The sequence below is a fragment of the Canis lupus genome, chromosome 16 (genome assembly GCF_011100685.1).
Source record: "Canis lupus familiaris isolate Mischka breed German Shepherd chromosome 16, alternate assembly UU_Cfam_GSD_1.0, whole genome shotgun sequence".
NCBI classification, from domain to species: Eukaryota; Metazoa; Chordata; class Mammalia; order Carnivora; family Canidae; genus Canis; species Canis lupus.
In genome coordinates, this window is record NC_049237.1 from 57,599,192 (window position 1) to 57,615,385 (window position 16,194).

The 16,194-nt window shown below is 35.9% G+C and overlaps 1 protein-coding gene across 1 annotated transcript in view; it reads left to right on the forward strand.

The window, feature by feature from the left end:
- Positions 1-16,194, forward strand: part of CSMD1 (CUB and Sushi multiple domains 1) — a 1,850,581-nt gene that overhangs the window by 125,472 nt on the left and 1,708,915 nt on the right. The window lies entirely within an intron of this gene.

Below are 16,194 nucleotides of genomic sequence, written 5' to 3' on the forward strand. Positions count from 1 at the left end.
GATTAAAACTGTAATATACTAAACCATCTTTGTTCTTTAGAATTCCTAAATCCAATTCCTAAAACTCATTTCATTGATAAAACCAGAGTATATAAGAAGGTAGACTAGTTATATTTAATAATACACAAAAAAATAAGCAGATGCACAAGTAGACAATTTTGGTTTTGCTTTTGCTGTATTCCACAGAATGTAGGAGACCTTAATGGTAAGAAAGAAAAAAAGAAAAAAAAGAGAAAATGGTAAAAATTAAAAAAAAAAGAAAAAAGAAAGGAAAAACTTAATTTTCTTAAATATCCATATAAGCATAAAGAAATGATAAGAAGAAATTCTGAATGTTATGTTGGTGTTGTTTTGCCTTTTAGTGATCATGGACTAAACCACAACATTCAACATAAAATTGGAACTTTTCATAAGGCTCCTGAAATCAGATAAGGTTAATAAATACACTATATTCAGCTATCCTGGGTTTATTATGCTTTGTATTACATAATCTGGTCACAGATATATGCTTTCATTTAAAATTTTGTGATTATCAAATACTCTATTTGGTAAACAAAAGGTAGTCAAATACCTGTTATGTTATAGGGAGGTTAAAACCTATGGGACAATTGACAGAAGAGAAAGCTCTCTATAGTCCTAGAGAATTTGTTCCTTTTTTTGTTCCCATCAAACTAGAGAAGCACAATGAAGTTAATGTATATGGACACACACACACACACACACTTCTATGAAAAATATTCTAAAATGATAGTCTATCAAATTATTAGTTTTACATTTTATTAGATATATTTATGCTGAGTTACAAATTTGGTAATACTTATGCTTTTATTTTTATTAAGAACAATACATAATTATGATAGTTTCTCTTTAAAATTCAACTGGAAGCAGATTTTAGCATTTAGAAATGATACATGGTAGCATAATAAAATATAATAATAAATTAGTATCTGTGATTGATCATCTGTATTTATACAGGTACATGTATACAGGTGTACAGATATGCCTATGGTTATGCATATATAAGTGACTGCTTCGTGTCAAAATTTGCAAATAATATCTCATTTAACCCTCTCAAAAATTGTCCAACATTGGTAGTATCTTCAATCCCTATTTTTCAGGGAGGCTAACTGATACACAGATTGATCTTGTAAACAACGCTTTTTACAACTTAATGAAGTTTCATAAAGCTAATATTTGATGATCCCTGGTTTCAAATCTAATTCTGACTGATACCGCATCCAATACTTTCAACCAACAGACTCTACTTTTAATTGTATTTTTATTATTTAGATACAAATTATCAATTAACCTTGAAAGTAAGTAGATTGTTGGACACTTATTCTTCAATTTAGGCTAATGAAAACAGCAGACTTTTTAGTAATAGTAAGAACAATACGTCAACACTAACACTAATATTAATACAAATGACATGTAAACAGTAGGAACACACATTTTCCTCAACAATTGTCATATGTTAATTTAATTAATTCTCACATTAACCCATCCTTCTCCTATTTCATAGATGGGTAAACTATTGTAGTTCTTTGTAAGAAGATCCTGTTTATTGCTGTCTTCCCCGGGATGGAGACACACAGTGGAAGTCATGGGAAATCTGTGATTTGTCAAAACTGTTTACAGACTTAGCAGTTTTTGTAACTGAATTGAGATGATATACAGAATTCTTAAAAATATCTAAGACTTTTGTATAACCATATATATATGCTGTATATATTATATATATATTTTATATGTACAGCATATATATGTAAAATATATATATATACCTCTAAAATATATTTCCAGATATTTTATGTTCCTCTTCTGTTTACTCATGAAACTTTTCAGGAATTCTAAGAGATAAGTTTCATTCTTCTAAGAAGCCAAGTTCTGCAGGTCTTGCAGGAGCTTGTGTAACCCGTTTTCCAACTCCAGAGCCATTACTATAGCTTGTATAGTATATAGAGTATATATTTACTATATATAGTATTATTGTATAGTATTATAGTGTATATATATTATATATATATCAGTAGTGAGGTCTTAGCTAAAGAATTCCACTTGATGTCTATAATAACATTTGATCTGCAATATTATAATGACATTAAATACTAGAATATGCCATTTAAATCTTATCATGCTCATTGCAATCAATGCATCTTTGATAGTGATCAATAATGCAGTCCTCTTTAAGCAACTCAGAAATAAAGTACATTGATCATTCTACAGTATGGCATTATCTTTGAGAATTCCCTTACACATAAATCGAGCATTACAACATGTAATTCCCCTCAGCCCATCCTTCTGTATCCAAGCATGCATATCAAAGTAATGAAGTTAAGTGCAAGGTGGTATAAAATACAGCATCTATGAAAAAAGCCAAATTATGGCTGCTATGGGACTATCACTTGCAATTTGCTTATGCAAAAGTTAAGAAATTTAAATCAGAGTTTGGCTTGGATCAAAAGTGTGTTGGCCTCAGATAATTGCTCCCTATAAATAACTGTACTTCACTGGGATGTCTTCATTTACATAGGATATATTTAGGTTCTTCATTTAGTAATACCTTTCATATAATCAAGTGCTGGTCATCTGTGTAAAGAGGGACAATGTTAATCAAATGCTCTCCAATGACAAGGCATAAACAGCAGAGCAATTCATTTTGCAGAAGCAAGTGGAGAGGTAGGGAGTGTCCATCAATGTGCATAGTACTTGACAACCTCAAAAGTTTTCACCTTTAAAAAAAACGTTTCCACCTTTGACAAATGATTAGAATGATGCACTAATAGTTTTCATTTACAACAAGGGTTAAATAAACTATAAAAATAAAAGGTATGTGTGCACTTGTCATTACAGGGAGCTCATTTCATTTTCTTAGATTCCAAGCAAAACATTGTTTTTTGGACAGTTTGTTTTCAAAAAAAAAAAAAAATGATAACTGAAGTTTTTGGAGAATTATTAATAATCAACCCAAAACCTGAAATCCACATGCAGCACATTCCTCATTAAGGAATAAGAAGGTCACAAAACGTAAGTGTTCTCTACTGATGATAAGGTGACAATAATGAGATCCCAAAAGAGTCAGGATTCTGTATTGTTGGAGTACATAGCTTCTGCTTTCATCCATTGTCTTATCTGTAGTAACTAAACAAATCAGTTTGGAAGATTGGCTTTGAAAATCATATTTTCTGTTAAGCTCTTATCTTATGCATAAGTATTTCTTTGTAAATCTGGTTAGGGAAAAAGCATGGGAGCTGGTGGGAGGCAGACCTTCATTTTTAAATTCTGACTCAGCCACTGATAAGGTGTGTGTCATTGGGCAAATAGTTTAGCTTCTTTGGGTCTTTCTTTACTTAATTGTAAAAACAAATGAATACGACTCATCTTTTAGGGATTAAGAGTATCTAGTGTCAAACTGATGTGCAAACAGATGGTCTTTTTTAAAAAAAGGAAAGAAAAATAATACAACTTTTCTATCAGCATTACCTTCGCGAAATCATCAGGAAAGTGACACCCGCAGGAGGTACTCTTCAAAGACAGCAGTCTATCAGTTTTGGTTTCTATCAGTTTGGGAGCAAATCCTGAGAGAATTTAATAGCTCAGCAGATATATGCAATATTTGCAGTAGGGAATATGAGCTAAGAAAGCAAAGAGATTTAATTGGAATTTCCTGAAAGCCCGACAAATTGCATTTTTGTGGAAAACTTTTCATTTGAAGTGAAATGGTGGCCATCTACCTCTTAAACCCATGTCATAAACTTTGCAGTTTCATATGACATACTTCTAGTCACTTTGAATTAGTGGTGGACCTGTGTTGCTGTTATTTATGGCTCGTGTAGGCAGAGAACCATTAAGGTGTCAAAACCCAAGGGACTTAATATGACATAATGCCAGTCTTTTTCATTTAGCTTTGCAGTTATGTTGCATCTTGAGGATTTCTTGTGTAAATATAAACTGACAGAAACAATTTTTTGAAAGAATTTTCAAATTATCTACATGGGAAGATTAAAGCTCTTCCTAATGATGTTTCTTTCAGTCTCATTATTGAGTTTATATAAATTATATGGGAAAAATGCACTGGAAGACATAAAAATGAGTAGTTGTTCAACCCAGCCCTTTGAAGACCTGGGTGATCTTATAGGTGAAGGGTCTAACTTTGGTTAGGGTAGAGCTCTTCTCTTTCCAGTGGAGGGAGTCTGCACAGACTTTGCATCAGAGCAACCAAGGTGGAAGGGATGACCCCTATCTTCTGTTGCAGAAAGAAGGACACAATTGGAGTTAATTGTAGGAAGACGTATGTGAATGTCGAAACTATAAAACCATCTCTGGCAGTGGGTGTTGTTGTTTTATGACGGTGAAGGATAAGAAATACTATTTTCCGAATGGTCTGCTAATGCCTCATTCCGCGATTGTTCAGTAGGAAAAAAAATGTGAAGTTCTGTATTTATTACTCAAAGTCATCAGTTTGCTTCAGACATTATGGACCTAGAGAAAATGAAGTGACTGATTTTGGTGTAAGTTGCTAGTTCCACTGAAGTACTCTACAAGATTCTTAATGAGATTTTCTTTTTATTCAGAGACACTACATATTATTTTCTTAAGAACAGTAGACTAGATTTGTGCAAATATGAATATTTTAATTTTCCAAATAGTGGTTCATTTTTGCGTGAGGATCATTTAGGTTCGTGTTATTGAAATAAAACAAGGACTAAGTAAATTTTTACTTTGGCCTATGTTAAAAAAATCATACATGTAGCTTTATAATACACATGTATTTATAACGTGTATAATTATGTATATATATATATATATATGGCATACTAAAATACGCTTTGCAGAACATCATTGTTCTATGACAGTTGTACCAAATGTGAGAATGCACGCATGTGTGCATTTGCATGTCATGTGTATGTGTGTGTGCATGTCTGTGTGGAGAGGGGTGGAGTCTGATACTTCAAGAATAGTAGGCCAGGGCAGCTGGGGTGGCTCAGCGGTTTAGCGCTGCCTTCAGCCCAGGGCATGATCCCAGACTCCCAGCCAGGATTGAGTCCCAGATTGGGCTCCCTGCATGGAGCCTGCTTCTCCCTCTGCCTGTGTCTCTGCCTCTCTCTCTGTGTCTCTCATGAATAAATAAATAAAATCTTAAAAAAAAAAAGAATAGTAGGCCAGCTCCTTTAAATGTTATGTGAACTGAAACATCACAGCGAATGTGAACATTGTTTTTGCCAACGTATGAAAATAATGAAATCTTCGTTATTCATATGGGAATTATTCATTCAATTTTTAAAAATCACAAGAAAATTTCTCTTATCATACAGAGACTTTTACTTAACCTGAGTTATTATAATCCTTAATATCTGCTTGTAGGTGTCCACTGAATAAGATTTTAAAATTAATAAAGTGGATAACTGTATTGACAATATAAAATAAAGGTTATTTTTAACTTTAGCAGAACATAATCATGATTATATCTCTGACCATAAAAAAATTCATATACACAAACCAAATATAGATTAAACTGTGTCTTAGGTTTTCTGAAAAATCTTTTCTTTACATTAAACTGGAGAGTTCCAGGCACATATGGATAGTGTAGTAAGAAAGGAATACTTCTTTAACAGTTGAAAGACGAGTAAATTTTTAAGTAACTGTTTGTTTTTAATTTACATCCTAAATATAGTCTGAATTTGGCATAGTTAGTCAAATTGTGTGTGTATCCCTCAAAATGGTAGATATGTTATTTCAGATACCTTAATAACAACTTGGAAGTCAGCCCATTTTATGTGAAATGTTGCTATCCTTTGAGATGTTGAAAGAAAATCCAAACAAGCGATCAATGAAAGAAATAAGTCAGACATATTTTTAATTTATAATTGTGTAGATTAAATTCTGTAGTTAGATCATTCTATTATCTAACATGGAAACACAAGAGCCACCTGCTGAAGAAATAAAAACGCGATTAATATAAAGCATAATAGTATTGCTAAATACAGATATGTAGGATCAAATATGAATCACCTTAGAATAATGCCTTGACATGTATTATAGGATCTGTTTATGAAGAAAATAAACATTTTACTTTACATGATTTTGGAAAGGCAATCTTGAATCGGGAAAGATTTCTCTTTGGATTCCATTTCTTATTTTATCCCAAAGGATTTTCATATTCTATTCAAAATTACTCCAAAGAAAGGAAATATATGAAATAATATAAACATTAATTTTTAATTTAAAACAAAGTAAGGCATTTATATTGGTAACGTAATTTGAGAAAGGCATGCATTGGGATCCAAACTGGACATTCTGCTAAAACCTCTAGCTGGAGATGTAAAGGGGAGTGTTGTTTATGCAAGAACATGAAATGGCTCTGAAAAATTATTGCAAAACTTTACAAGAAGGAGACTTTGAGGTAAAAATACAAGCAAGTTTCCCTTTTTACTAGAATACTTAGCAGTGAGTTGAATGTTACTAGACAATGCATATGATTTCAAGTACTGATGCTACAGATTTTGGATGCGTGTTCTAGTCCACTGATTCTCATGGAGAGGGAGGATAAAAACTGATTATTTAAAGCTTGTGCTTATATCACTGTTGGGCAAGGACTCGTGATTTTCTGGGGGCAACCTGATAATAGCCACCATTTATAGAGAACTTGTCATATACCATGAACTGTTTTTATTATTCATATTTTTCTCAGGTTTTTCTCAAAGCACCTTTGAATCACTCTTCTCCCCATTTTGGAGATTAAAAACCTAGGGCGAAGGGAAAATGAGGACTTTCTCAATTCATATAGCTAATTATGTACATAAACCTGAGAGCTTATGATGCTATGGTTCATGATCCTCACCCATGGTTTTGTTTGTTTGTTTTTTAAGACTTATTTATTTGAGAGAGAGAGAGTGTGTGTGTGAAAATGAGAGGGTGGGGTAGATGGGAGCAAATTTCAAGCAAACTGTCCACTGAATATGGAACCCAAAATGGGCCTTGATCTCAAGACCCAGACATCATGACCTGAGCTGAAACCAGGAGCTAGACGCTCAACCGACAGAGCCACCCCAGGTGTCCCCCCAACAGAGACTAATCTACATGATGGCCACCAGAGATCACCAGTGATTTTCACATCCTCAAAGCCAAAGGTCATGTTCCCTCTCCTTTGCACTTGATCTCTGAGAACTGTACGGCAGTTCACTCCTTCCATGTTCTGACTTGATTCTGAGGCCCTTGTCTCCCTGGGTTTCCCTCAACCACTCTGTCACCTGTCTCCCTCACCTGTACTTCCTCATTCTTTTCATTTTCCTGACTCCTGAGCATCCTAAGTCTCTAGGAACAGACTTGGGGCACCTTCCACTTTGAGCTTTTCTCTATCCATCTACCCTACCAGGTCTTATGACTTCGAGCACCTTCTCTACATTGTTGCCTGCCATGATGATATTTCCATCCAGACATCTTCCCTGAACCCTTTTTCCCCATGGTGTTCATCCCTTCAGTAAAATGGCAATTCTAGGTCTTAATTCAGGAAACTTGGAGTCATTTTTGATTTCTACTTTTCTCTAAAACTGCACCTCTAAACTTAATCTCATCTTATTGGTTCTCACATAAAAATATATCCACAGTCTAACCACTTGTCTATAATTCTGGTCCAAACCACAATTATTTTCCACTGGTTACCGCCACAGCCTTCTAACCTGTCCTCTTATCTTTGATTTTGCCACACGTCCCATGGTATGTTCTGAATGTTTGTGTCTTCCTAAAATTCATATGTTGTAATCCTAATCTCCAAGGTCATGGTGTGAGGAGGTGAGGTCTTTGGGAGGCGATTAGGTCATGAGCGATTAGCATCCTTGGAAAAGAGACTCCCAGGATCTCTCTCAGCCCTTCCAGTACGTGAGGACACGGCGAGAAGATGGCTGTTTATGAACCAAGAAAGTCCTCACCAGGCACCAAATCTATACTTGATTTTTCAATTCCCAGCCTCCAGAACTGTGAGAAATAATTTCTTTTGTTTATAAACCATCTAGTCTCTGTTATTTTGTTATGGAAGCCCCCACAAAACTAAGATAACTGCCTTATCTGAAATATAGTTTGTCGTTGGCTACAGTGATGTTTTTTGGAAAAACTAGAACTAGTCAGATCAAGTTAGTCCTCCACACAAAGGCCTTCAGTACTTTTCTATCTCATTTAATGTAATACTTCATTCCTGACGATGGTCACCGAAGTCCTAGTAATCTAGAGTGAGTGCCTCTGTGACCACATCCTTGTCTACCTCACTGACTGTGTTGAAGTCATTTGGGACCCCCCCGCCCCCCGCTCCTGGGAACTTATCAGGCCATGCCTCCCCTCAGCACCTGCACATTCCTGCTGCTGCTTCATTCTGACACCCTCCCCACTCAGCCCTCACTTCAGGTCCAATGGATCTGAAGCTACCTTAGCCAAGAGATTTCCCGGCATTTCCTGTTTTAAAACACAATCTTGTCTCTTCAGTGTCTCCATTGTTCTACTTCATTTTTCCCCTCTAGGTACTATTTAATACATGATGTCCTCCATACTTATTTTATTTCTGTGTTTAATTTCTATCTTCCCCCTCTGAAAGTTGTTTCTCTCTCTGTCTCTATCATTCTTTCTCTGTTTCCACACCCCTGCCCCCCAGTAGAAAAGTCAACCTGCATGTACTATGAATCCAATAGTACCTTAATACATTTTGGGGAAAAATCCTTTGAATCTTTATATTTTTGACATTTTATTCAAAATTCATATCTTCCAATCTTCTTTAACTTATGTCATATTTAAAACAAGCTAAGCAATTTCTTGGAATTGTTGTGTCTTAAAAAAAGTTAGTATTGAGAAAACTTATGCAAAATAGATGTCACTCCCTATGAATTTGGGGAAGTATGTGTGTTGAAGCTAATTCTCCAATTCATTAAACTAAAACATTAGAAATGGAAGGATGAATGTGGTTGAGAATGCCATAAATTTTGAATGAATATATAATTTAGACAAATTTTAATTCTCCATTACCTCTATTCATAAAATGTCACTTGACAATGCAAAATAGTGTTTCCATTTTCCTTTGTAACATTCACTGGTGCCATTTTCTACATTCTCCTCTCCAGACGCCAAATCCTGTACTTATTGTGAAGGCATATCTAAAGGATTGTCTAATTCTCTGTGTGCAGCTTCTTGATCTCCGATTCTTTCCTTCACAAGCTTCTGGATGTTTACAGTGTACTAACAGAATCAAGCTGCTTTCAAGATTAACCACTGAGTCCACAAAGCCTGAAATGTCAGACTTCACATTTAGCTTTAATACATATGTAAATTCACAATTATACACATACTATATATTTGATTGTGTCATTCTCAATGTAGAGTTGCAATGCAATATTATGGTCTAAAAAAGTATTAAAACAATCTAGGGAAAATGTTGGGGAGGAATCTATTTTTGCTTCTATTCATATATTTGATCAATTTATTAAATGGGTGATTAAGTGTAAGAAATCTTTCTAGTCCTGGCAAGTTAGATAAGATCCTGCCATCGAGGAGCTTTCAGAAGAAGACATAGATAAATAAATATCCGGAGTACATGTTGTAATAATGGCAGGAAAATTAATTTTTGGGAACATAGGATATAACTAGTAATGGTGATTCAAGTTCAAGAAACTGTTAATGCCAGAGCTAAGGCTTGAAGGGTAAGTATCACCGTGTAAGTTCAAAAGTTTTCTTTAGTGAGACAAACAGGAGTGTGAAGGTTTTTAGAAAGGAGAGAGCATGCTGTGTTGAGGATATTGCAAAGGATGAAAGGTGGTTGCAGTTTGATATCATAAGGAATGTGGGGACTAATGAGACGGGGGAGATCTGCAGGGGCCTGACCATGAAGGACTTTCTGTATTATAGGGTATTTGTGTTTATCCTGAAGGCGATGATGAATATTTCAGATATTTTGAGTACGTGGGTGACATGAATATATTTGCTATTCGAATAAATATTTTGGCAGCAACAGGTTGATAAGAGAGTGATATAAAAATAAATTTATACTGTGACCAGTTAGGAGAAACTTGTCATAACATAAGTAGTAACAAAAGAAAATCTGAGCCAAAGAAGTAGATTTAAGACCTATTGAAGAGGCATACTGATTCGGTCTCAGTGACAAATGTCCAGGGCAAGAGTAAATCAGTGGTCACCTAGCATGGGAGAAGGGTAGAGGGAAAATGGGGAGTGAGAGCAGATGGGAACAAGGTTTCTTTTTGGGATAATGAAAATGTTCTGAATCAGGATTATGAGGATGATTGTCCTCTCTGTAAGTATGCTAGAAAGCATTTAATTGCACATTTTAAAAGGGGGAGGCGGATTTCGAAGTTTGTTAATCTTGATAAAACTCTTTCTTAGTCTTAACACCATTTCTGCTTAGTCATATAGATGATTTCTGGTGCCATTCACTGGGGGTGGGGGTTGGGGGGGTGGAGATCTCCATTCAGAAGAGGAGCAGAAGGGAGGATTTGGAATTAGTGTTTTCTTAGATGAATGAGATAAGTCTGCCATCTGAAGATGCAGAGCCCAGTGTTTGGACTCATGAGGGTGGATGTTCAGATGAGTAAACATGACATTGCCATAGACCCGGCAATGCCACTTCTATGTATGTCGCCAAGAGAAGTGAAAGTAAATATCCACATACAAACTTGTATAACAGATGTTTAAAGAACCATTATTCATAATAGCCTGAAAGTACAAATGACACAATAGGCCATCAGTGGATGAGGGGACAAACGAGTATGGCGTATCCACATCAGAGAGTATTACTCAGCTTTAACATGGAATACCTTCCTTTGAGGCTTGATCAGAGAAGCCTGAGCCTTGTTCTTGCTCCCCTGGGGACTGGCTGGGCTACCCTGGTCACACTCTGTAGCCTCCTGGGTGTGGGAGTTAGACCAGACACTCACAGTTCCCTGAAGCCCAAGATCCTGGGATCCTTTCATTGTTTTTACAAAAAAAAGAAATTAAGTACTGCTACATGTTACAACATAGCTGAATGTTTGAAAATACTATGCTAACCAAAATAGCCAGTCACCAAATAAGACCATAGAGTATATGACTCCATTCTTTTTTTCTTCTTCTTCTTCTTCTTTTTTTTTTTTAAGAGAGGTGGGCAGGGAGGAAGAGAAAGAGAGAACCCCAAACAGACTCCATGCTCAGTGCAGAGCCCAGGGTGGAGTTCAATCCCGCAACCCTGAGATCATGACCTGAGCCGAAATCAAGAGTCAGAGCCATGGTGGATCCACCTGGGTGCTCTATATGTGAGTCCATTCTTCTAAAATGTCCAAAACAGGGAAATCTATGAGTCAGAAACTAGATTAGTGATTGTTTAATGTGGAATGTAGGGGTGGAGTGCATTCTCAATGAGGGGATAGAGGACAGATAGCTAAAGGGTATAAGGTTTCTGTTGGAGTTGATGAAAATAATTTAAAATTGTGGTGATGGCCATACTAATCTGCGTGTAATGTATATGTCAGCAAAGCTGTTAAAGAAAAACCCCAAAGAGGAGCATTCTATGAAGACCAGTACTGCTCAAACTGTCAAGGTCATGAAAAAACAAGACAATTCTGAAAACTGTCACAGCCAAGAGACCTCCTAAAAAGACACAATGCTAAATGTAATATTGTTACCTACATAGGGCCCAGGAACAGAGAAAAAGGATATTAGGTATAAAGGAAAACCTGAATAAAGTACGGGCACCAGTTATAAAAGTGTCAATATAGGTCTGTTTACCATGACAAATTTACAATACTAATTGAAGATATGAATAACAGGAGAACTGGGTACAAGGTATGTGGAAAGATTTCTGTTAACTACTGTCAACGTTTTTCTATAAATCTAAAACTGTTCTAAAATGGAAAGTTTACTTATAAAAAAGATCTTAAAAATTCTACTGCTTAAAATGTGATGTTAGAGTTATTCTTTAGAATTAAGTATTCCAGATCTGTTGTCATAAAAATTGCTTATGCCAATTAATTCCTTAGAATCCTCTTTGAGATTCTAAGAGTGCTAAAGAAATGGTTCATGCTCAAACCCATTATTAGTTTAAGCATTAATTAATTTTATGTAGTCAGGGTCCTTTCATTTGCATACAAAAAGAGAGATACGGGAGAGCGTAGCATTCAGAAATAAACTAGTAACTATAACCTCTGTGGTTGAACTAAGGCTTGGTCTACAAGCTACAAGCATGGAACTATGTCCTATGTTGGCTAGTTTAGCCAATCACCAAGACAAAAATGCTTTTTTAAACAAATGCTCTTTCTTTGGACAAATCATTATAAATATAATTAACATGGATCTTGAAAAATAATCACTGTGTAACTTTCTCTCAACAAATAGTTAGAAGCTGGTTTCTAGTAAATTTTAGTATTATTGTGTTATGTGTTGATCTATTTTAAATGTATTTACAGACAGAGCTGATATATATGTATGATATACATGTATCTATATATCAGATATAATTTGTGAATGCATTTACTCTCTCATTTACTCTTCAAATAAATTGAAAAATAAGATACCCTTGACTTGGAAAGTAGGGTTTAAAAGCAGAAGGTAATTACTCCAAAAAGGGACCAAGTCCAGGAAAGGAAGAATTGAAAGTGCTAGGGTCAAAAGTCCATTTTTTCATACTGAGCTATTACAATTTCTAAGAGTAGCAAGTGTAATCCACCAAAGGAGAAAAGCACCACGATTTACAGCAGAGTCTTGTGAGAGCCAGCAGCTGGAACAAAATGGCAAGCCCCGATTTGGGAATTGGCGTCAGGAGGCTGGTCACAGGCTTAGTGAACCAAACCAGAGTGCCAGTCCTGTCAAAACCTCAAAGATAAGTCTGGCAGAAGGGCACTGGCTGATTTAGAGATGGATTAGGAAGCCAACTGCATCAGCCCACAGACAAGATTACCCATATCTGGACCCACACGCTCCTTGGTGGCTGTCAACAGTAAGACAGTAAGGAAGGCATAAAGAAATGAAAAATTAAAGGTCTTCTTTTACATCTTCCCACATTTGAAAGTAAGGACTCTATTTCTTGCACAGATCAAAGAAAAGACTCTGAAAATGAGCTGGAACTTCAGCATATGTGCTAGTTTTTCTACAAGACTGTCTGTAGGCTAAGGCACAGAAGAATGTTACTTAGTGGCCACGTGTGAGTTTCAACTCTGGCAACCATTTGACACTGGCAAAATTCCTCCTGGAAGAACAGAAATGAGGAGGACAGTGTGGAATATAATGTTCTTTCTGGCTGAGAAAATTTATAACAGATTCTCTATCAATTTGTGCACGTACGCAAATGAGGCCAAGTGCGTATGTTAGCTGGAACCTTGCCACTTTGATTGATCAAGATGATTGATAAAATTCCCATCGTGTAGTGGGAAAAACTCAGCTACAAATATGCTTTAAATATGTGATGTAAATATCAATTTTCTATGGCTAAATCCCTCATTGGAGCACAATTTCAATTCAAGTTCTGAGCTGCCCCCATGGCACAAGCATGTGTATTTCTCCTCTGAGCTTCAGCACGTGACATGATCTTATCCTAGCATTTCAAACACCGTGCTGCAGTCTTCTACTTACCTGTCTCTCCAGCTTGAACATCAAGCAGGGGCCATCCTTTTTTCAGCTTTGAACTGCAAGCTCCTAAAATAGTGCTTGGTATATAGTAGAAGCCCAATAAATATTGGTTGATTTTCCAAATCCAGGATATAACTGGCAGCCAAAATTGATCAATGGCCCAACTATGTAGTTGATGGGAATTTTAGCTTAAAATTATCCATCCTTCCAACTTATTTTGCAGGTTGCACGTGTATTTTATTGGTTGATTCAAATTCTCTGTGAAAGCAAAAGGAATATAAAATATAAGAGACATAATAATACATCTTGTGTGTGTATACAGATGTGCAATATTTCGGCTATGTAATGTCTCCATCAAGGAAACGACTAGCACATTAATCAGTGTTTACTTAATTCTGAAGACTTTTATTTAGTCTTTATCAAATGTAATGATGACAAGAATGATTACCAAAATCTGTAGCCAAACAAGGTCTGTGTAATAATTTGTTACATTTCCTTCCCAGAAGGAATGATTATTATTAGTAACAAATTTAATATGTTAATAGTGCTGTTTGTGACAGAATCATTCCTATCTATAATTGTAAGAATTTCCAATATCTCATCACACTTATATCTTAAATATGCATGGAAAATCCTAGGTATTATATGTATTTTGTTTTTAAATGCCTTAGGTCTGATTCTACTAATTAAGCTCTATGGCTTCCCAAGTTGATTTGGGAAATGCAAAGCTAAATAAAACCAATAAGCTGTGTATACTATTAAGTAAATGCAATACTAGCATATCTTTTCTAAAGTTCTAAAGGCTAGTTTGAAAAATCATAGTATCAAAAAACTTTTATTTTTCAACGGATTTGCCTGAGAAGTTGATTAGAATATCAGTGAGATAATTTGTCAATAATAGCAATATTTACAATTGCAATATTAATGTTTCTAATAATATCTGTTAGTATTGTTATTATTGAGTCTTTTAGAGTCCAGGCCCCAAACAAATGTACACTATTTCTTTTTGGTCCTCAGAAAGACTTTATGTGTGTGTGAGTTGTTTAGAAGGGATGCCTATTATATGGAGATACAGAAAAAGCAATCTGTGTGCATTTAATTTTGTGCACCGCCCTTATGGCTGCTTATCGAATTGCAAGGAGGTCTCAGCAGGCAGTCCTGACCTTGGAGCAGCAAAGAGTGCTGATTGAAGCGATTATGAGCAAAAAAGATGGCATTCTGCTGAGTACATAAGAATCCAAAATAAAAGGAGTGGGTGAAAGCTTTAGCATCCATATTCAGATCTGTTAATTTCCTTTGGGGATGGCCTGAGTCCTTCCCATTGATCTTTTCTGTGATAAGTGATTCAATCAAAGGCCTATCCACTGATGCTTGGGGACATTTAGTAAACATAAACATGGAGTCCAAGAATGCTACTTTTGTAGGAAATACAACCTTAGAGGACTGATTGAAATTACCAGGTGGCTACAATTAATGTCTTTTCTTCTTTCTCTCTCTCTTTCTTTTTTTAAGCACCATATACAGTAGAGCATAATTCATATTTGCTAGAAAAAACAGAATTTGTAAAACAATGTCAAGGATTGCACAAACACTACATGGGCTCATTTTTCTCTAATGGACATATTAACAAAAAGAAACATTTTGCATGCATACAGCTGAGCACAATGTGCATGCTAAGATCACCCTTCCCAAATGCATCCCAAGCCTTGGAGATGGGTGGCTCCTTTTCACTGGGCCTTGATGGTTGACGAAGATTTGGATCTGCAAAGATGGAGATGGTTTGTCTCCTCCCTTTTTATCTTTTCTGTTCCAATCAGTCAAAATGCAGTGTCGGGAAAGAATCTTGAAAACAACCCAGAGTTCAATGTCTTCATCTTTTCCAATGTACATATTTTAATAAGTTATTAATTTCTAAGCCTCAGGAGTATTTCTCGAGTATAGATCCTAGCACAAGTGATAGGTCACACATGATATAGTTTGGTTGGGGAGATATTATCATAATCCCTAGAATCACAATATGCAGGGATTTGCCTTTTCCATCTTTCCTCAGTGTAGTGGTGTGGGGTATTCTTACCTGGGGAAGCAGACTCAGGTATGCTTATTAATTTCTTTGACTCTCAGTCCCAACATCCTTGTGGATTAATGTTCTACTTAGCCCTAGGATGGCAAATTAACATCGCCTCTCTTAACTTGGTTCAACTGGTCAAAGGTTTCCAAACTACAGTGTTAACATCTACTACTCAGGTATCTCTGAACACAAAGGAGAGGGGAGTATGGCTGGTGGGGCTGGTGGTCCTGTTCTCTCTTCTTGGTGCTCATTTGCTAGCCCTGGACTACATAGTTTTTTGGGTTTATTCCTACCCTACATTTCTGCTCTTCTCTTAGTGACACTTTAAGCATTGCAGAAAAAGCTTTGAGTTTGGAGCTATGGTTACTTTGAGGAAGTTGCTTTCTGAAATTCAATGACCCTATTGCAGCTATTAATTTCTTCTTCTCAAGGTTGTTATGAGGAATAAATGATAACTGATTAGGAAAAGCACAGAGAGTAGTCGGTGTCTACAAGGTGTTCAGAAGTGTCTGATCTCTTCCTTCCTTACTAGAAGT